Consider the following 6478-nt stretch of genomic DNA (forward strand, 5'->3'; position numbering starts at 1 on the left):
TCCTACGAATGTTTTCCTTATTCGGATTGCCATTTGAACCTCGCCTAGGTTGCACTGTGTGTGTGTACAGCAGAGAAATTCGAGGCGTATAGTGGCTGGAAATCGTGCATACTTTGGACTCCGCAAGACGCTTCGATCGAATAGAGTTCGCCGCCGTACCAAACTGACCATCTACAAAACGCTCATTAGACCGGTAGTCCTCTACGGACACGAGACCTGGACGATGCTCGTGGAGGACCAACGCGCACTCGGAGTTTTCGAAAGGAAAGTGCTGCGTACCATCTATGGTGGGGTGCAGATGGCGGACGGTACATGGAGGAGGCGAATGAACCACGAGTTGCATCAGCTGTTGGGAGAACCATCCATCGTTCACACCGCGAAAATCGGACGACTGCGGTGGGCCGGGCACGTAGCCAGAATGTCGGACAATAACCCGGTGAAAATGGTTCTCGACAACGATCCGACGGGCACATGAAGGCGAGGTGCGCAGCGGGCAAGGTGGATCGATCAGGTGGAAGATGACTTGCGGACCCTCCGTAGACAGCGTGGCTGGCGACGTGTTGCCATGGACCGAGCCGAATGGAGAAGACTCTTACATACCGCACAGGCCACTTCGGCCTTAGTCTGAATAAATAAAAATAATAGGTTGCACTGTGACTTCAGAGCATCCTTGAGCTCTTCTACCGACGTGATCAGGGTTGCCACATTTAAATCTGTATTTTTTCTTCAGGAAATCTTTATATCTGTATTTCAAGTCAAAAAATCTGTATTGTGAATCTGTATCCAGTAAAGCTCAACCAAAATATTTTCTTAAGCAATATTAGCCTTAAAAAAAAAAGATGTAGCTGATCATTTCAACAAAAATGGTCAATATTCTGCATTTTTGAAAAATATTTCGACATATCGGTAATAGAGAAATACAATCAACAATGTTTGCTTTTTCTAGGATTGGGATTCGACATTTTTTTAATGAAAGCTGGCAAGAGTCCGTTTTTAACTATTGTAGCCATATATACAAATACTAAATAATTATTTCTCGATATAACTAGATTTAATTCTTCTGCTAGAGCTTTCTCTGAGACCATATGTGTTCAAATACAGTCTGAATTTGGTCATGTTACAGAATCGTTAATCTGCATAAACAGTTATTGAAGAATAAAACCTGCCATTGTCAACATGTTAGTTTACATGAAAATAATGAGATCAGATTGGAGTAGAATATGTATTTACTAATAGCAAAAAGTCATTTATAATTATTTTCAGTACTGAACTCTTTAAAAAATCTGTAAAATCTGTAATATTGCTAAAAATCTGTATATCTGTATATACAGATTCTTTGTCACCACTCTATCTAAAAAATCTGTAAAATACAGAATAATCTGTATATGTGGCAACCCTGGACGTGATCTCGTCTAGATCCCTGCACATAATCACCATCTCTGGGGTCAGGGATTTAACTTCCGCCTCTGCGCCCAGCGATTTTGCAATGCGCTCCTGCATAATCGAGCAATCAACCGCAGGGTCCTTCTTTAACTCGAAGAGCATCTCTCCGGTTTGTGTGCGATTGGTCCTTACTACATTTTCGCCCAAGTCCCTCAGCTCCGGATCTTCTCTAATCTTCTTGCGAGCGCTGCATACGTCCTTACGTTGTTCGCCTTGACGAGTACGGCTTTCCACTTTGGTGGCTTCTGACGAGGCGGAGGCTTTTCTTTCTTGTTCTGCTCCATTTTTCTTGCCTGTTTCCGTTTCTGCTGTCTATTTCTTTTCTACTTCTGGCCAACTATAGTACTCCATCCTGCTCCCTGTGAAGTAGCGTCTGTCACTATGACGGCGGCAGCGTCCTCCCGCGTTTGCTCTTCAGACCACCTGGTCTCTCGTCTCCCGGCGAAGTTCTGGCCCTTTTGGGAGTCATGGAGACTGATGTACTCTCCACCTCATCCAAATTTTCTTTCCTCTGCTTCTTAGGATATAACGGAGCAGTTGTGCCGATATGTTCCTGTTCCGGCGGAGCTAAGGCAGCAGGAGCCTTAGTCAGCGCTAATGCGCGCTCCGCTGCATCGACCCTCAGCACTGCTGTATCGAATTCATTCACTGCCGATATCAGCGCCTTTCGGATCTTGAGAACCATGTCCTTAATCTCCTTATGGACGTTGTTCCTCCCATCCACGAAATTGTGGAGGTCCTCCACCAATCTCTTTGCTGTCACTATTTTCGGCTTTTGTGGAGGCTTATTTAACTCGCTCTGCCCTGGCCGTTGCTCCTGCTGCTCCTGTTGCTCCTGCTTCTGCTGCTGTTGTAGCACTGCTACTGGTGGCGGTGATCTCACCAACCCACTACTGGCGAACGGATTCGCCGCTCCTGCTTCTGTGTGATTTGTTGAATTACTCATTCTATAGGGTCCCCCCAAACCGTTATCCAAACCATTATCTCCACCCATCGTACGTAGTCGCTAATGATCCATGGATTGTCTTTGCAAGCAGTGAGGTCCATGCGAGGGTTGACACGGACGCACTCATATGGCTGTGTTCAGAGCCGATCGCGCAATCCGGAAAATCTCAACCGAGCCTAGTACTCACCAAGAACTTGGTGGACGAGTATTGAACGTATTCGGAGAACTGCTAGTTTTTTACCGGGACGGAGGCGGCCGTACTGTTGGCCCACTCGCCATTTCAAGCCGGTGTCACCTTTCCTTACCCAGGAAGTAGAACAGCACGACCGTCAGGCCAAAATCGTCGTTTCCAATCCGCTATCCAGATTCTGTCCGTTATCGTAAGCTGTAACCAGTATATCGTAATTAGGACCTTACTGGTATCGATCCTAATGTGCCGGTTGGCTCTCCTGTTGATGGGCTGAAGTGCTTTGGAAGCGGCACGGGTCACTTGTACAGAGCTGCTTATAGACTTGTAGTTTTTTTTGTAGAGATTCAACAGAGCCCACTGTCAAACCTCCGCCACGTCCCCTAGGCAGATTCCGCTTGGGCTGGCTGGGAACCAGTGAACTGGTACCAGGGCCCGGTCATCTCCCGAGAGAAACGCCGATTGGTGGTTTTTCATTGGCGCTCGGGAACAAGTCCCGAGCTCCCACCTCTAAATTATGATGGAGTGATGTCTGTGTGTGTATGTGTGTATGTGTGTGCGCAAACTAATCTCACTCATTTTTCACGCACTTATCCTTAACCGAAAAAATAAAAATTGGCCGAATCGGACTATGGGATTCAAAGTTATGGCCAAAATACATTTTCTTTCAAGAAAAATTTCCACTCATTTTTCAGGCACTTATTCTTAGCTGATTTGCCCACAACAAGCTCCATTCGACACAGAATCTTGTCCCATCTTGCTAAAAAATTATGGCCAAAATACTATTTTTACACGAGACAGGCTCCATCACCGTTAGGTGGATTAATCTGGTTTTTCTTTGTATATTTTCAAGACATTAACCGGAATTATTCACGGGAACTACTTTGAAATTTCGAGAATTATTTGGAATCTCTTTGGAATTCACAAGGAAAATTATTCGTGAGAAATTCTTCAGAATTTTTGCAAGAAATCGATCCAAATTTCTATAGGAAAATTTTCAGAATATCCACGGAAAGTTTTTCGGAATTTCTGTTGGATATTTTTCAAAATATACATAGAAAATATTGCGGAATATGTGCGGAAAACTGTAAGATATTTCGGGCGAAACGGTTATTACATGCTCGATTACATGAAAAACGGTGTGATCAAAAATTTAGTTTGGTCAAAGCGACAATCGGTCGGAAAAGCCATTGTTTCTAACAGGTTGTGCGGTCTAAATGAAAATCAGTCAGTGCCTGTTTTGTCGTGTTTCTGCTTAGTATTGTATGATTTTCTCAAAATTGCACGCGGCGTACCATTCAGGAAAGGTACGGCTGCGCTTTCTGCATCCCGTTTACTTGATTCTTATGGGTAAATAGCATTGTATCTTTCGACACAGATTTGCGCGGCTGTATTACATCTACAGAATCTGACAATAAGCAGATAGTTTGAACGGTCCGATTTTGTTGTTTTGTACGGACGAAATGAAAATCAATCAGTGCCTGTTTTATCGTGTTTCTCTCAAGTAAGCAAACAGTTCGCGATTCAATGAGTAAATTAATTGATGCGCGATTGGACATGTTTTAGGTAGGACGTAGAACATTATCGAAATCCGAGTTTGTGGTTCTATTTTTAGCGTTCGGTGAAAAAGAATGCGATAAAACGTATTTTGTACCGTTTTGACTCAAATTCCAAACATGACTCATATTCCAAACACTCGCTTTTAAACGTTTGTAATCTTGATCCTCATTGCGGACAACCAATGAGAGTCTTAGTTTTAGGGTGCTAAAACGCCGTTGTTCGGTATATGAGTCATGTTCGGGATTTGAGTCAAAACGGTATATGTTGCGAAACATTTGCAAGATCCGGGTTACTTTGTTCTGCTTTGGACGGTTTGTAAGAAAATTAATGAATATTTTTAATAAATTTTTCATCATATAATATTATTGACAATCGCTCTATATTGTCGAATAGAGCTTCCTATTATTCACTTTACCCACTAACACATTTTTACTATTCGAAACATCCGTGAAGGTGGTATGGATTCCCTGCATCTTCACTAGTAGATGTTGATCCGTAATTGGAAGGACTTGGCCAGGTATACAACTGCTACTGTATAGGAAATGGTATTAATCCCTAGCACCAATTTGTGGCAATATACAGTAGATTGTAGAGAGTAGTTGCTTAGTTGGGCAATGTATAGCTTTGATATGTTAAATGACCTATTTGGCCAAACGACTTTTCTGATCGTATGACCATTTCGGCTAAATAACATTTTTGGCCAGATGGGTTTTGGTCTAATAGTTTATTCGACCAAACACCTTTCGGCCAAATCTAGACTGAATTTTGAATAGGTCGTATGTAACAAATTTGGATATTTCGAGCTTATTACGTTAAAAGATAGAGAATGTACAGTTCCTTTCGTGAAAAAAAAAAATGTGCCGATATTTTAATATTTTAATAAAATATTATTTCGAAACGTTTCGACGTAACTGATGAACCCTCCTATAGAACGAAAATCGATCATTCGACCTATTGTCAAAAAAAGCCTTTTCGACAAAAAATGCCGAAATTAAAAATTCCGTGTATACGACCTTTTGTCAAAAAAGGTCGCATGTACCGAAAATGTCAAATGCAAATAAACATCACATACGACCCTTCGTTGACAGGTTGGGAATTTTGTTTTTTAAATTATTTTGATGTTTTTTTCAATTAAAAGTATTAATATAATCATGGTATTCGGTTAAGTATCCAGTACGCCACAGATTGGTCGAAGATTGTGACGACGGAACGCTTCCTGAAGCAGTGCCGAACTATAGAAGACATCAGTTTTTGTTGACAGAGTTTCCTCTAAACATACCGGAGAACAGAGAATACACCGCGGAGATTATGTGCGAGACCTTCACCGCGTACCGGGGTCTGTATATCGCAGTGCAGGCAGTTCTGGCGCTGGCAGCTAGTTGGGTGTCTCGTCCGGCAGAGGAAAGAACGCTGACGGGAATTGTGGCGACAGTGTGACGCACGTGATTCCTGTGGCCGAGGGCTACGTCATGGGATAGTCCACCTAGGACATTTCAAACGCTGGTCGGAACATCACTTCTTCTGTTCAGAGCTTCCTTTATGAGCATGAGGTTGGAATATCCCTGGAACAGAGCATCGAGACGGCCAAGCTGACCAAGGAATGGTTTGGATTCATCTGTCTGAACATCGCAAAGCAGCCATTCGGGGTCGACGTCGGGTACGAACGATTCCTTGGACCAGAAATATTCTTCCATCCAGAGTTGTCCAACCCGGACTACACGACACCACTGTCGGAGATTGTCGACACGATTCATCAGAACTGCCCGATCGATATGCGGCGGCCTTGTATAATAACATTGTTTTGAGCGGTGAGTCGACCATGTTCAGGGATTTCGGTTGAAAGGCTTCAGCTTATAACATCAAACGTAGAGTAGATGCTCGGTTAAGAATTACTGAGAACTTGACCGAGGGATGAATCAAGCCTAAATCAATTGAGTTTCGATGATTTCCCATCATATGCAATAATGCGTGGTTTGACAAAAGTAAGTTGGCCTCAAAGGTGCAATTTTACCAGGTATGTCATATGAAAGTCGCCTATGGAATGTACGATCCGGGCATTTGTCGTCACAATCCCGTATTTGGCACCATGACATAGTTTTGTCCCCAAAGGTCTGTCGACGTTCCTTCTGCTGCTACTATTTGTCTAAATCTGTCTCATTTTCTGGGCATAAGGTGACATCTCAACACTATGGATTAAAAATGATTTTATAACCTATTATTGAAATTATTTAAGATCATTACAGGTGAGAAAACATATTTGCTTATTTTTAAAGAAAAAGGAAGTATCTTCGACAATGCCGGTAACACGCTTATCGGTCTGAAGTTTTAGGGTTGTGTGAGAT

At 42.7% G+C, this 6478-nt stretch overlaps 1 pseudogene; it reads left to right on the forward strand.

Moving 5' to 3' along the window:
• The first annotated feature begins 5180 nt into the window (after nt 1-5180).
• On the forward strand, nt 5181-6231 carry LOC134207085 (actin-related protein 3-like; annotated as a pseudogene).
• Nucleotides 6232-6478: the final 247 nt, after the last annotated feature.

The sequence above is a fragment of the Armigeres subalbatus genome, chromosome 1, assembly GCF_024139115.2.
Source record: "Armigeres subalbatus isolate Guangzhou_Male chromosome 1, GZ_Asu_2, whole genome shotgun sequence".
Taxonomy (NCBI): domain Eukaryota; kingdom Metazoa; phylum Arthropoda; class Insecta; order Diptera; family Culicidae; genus Armigeres; species Armigeres subalbatus.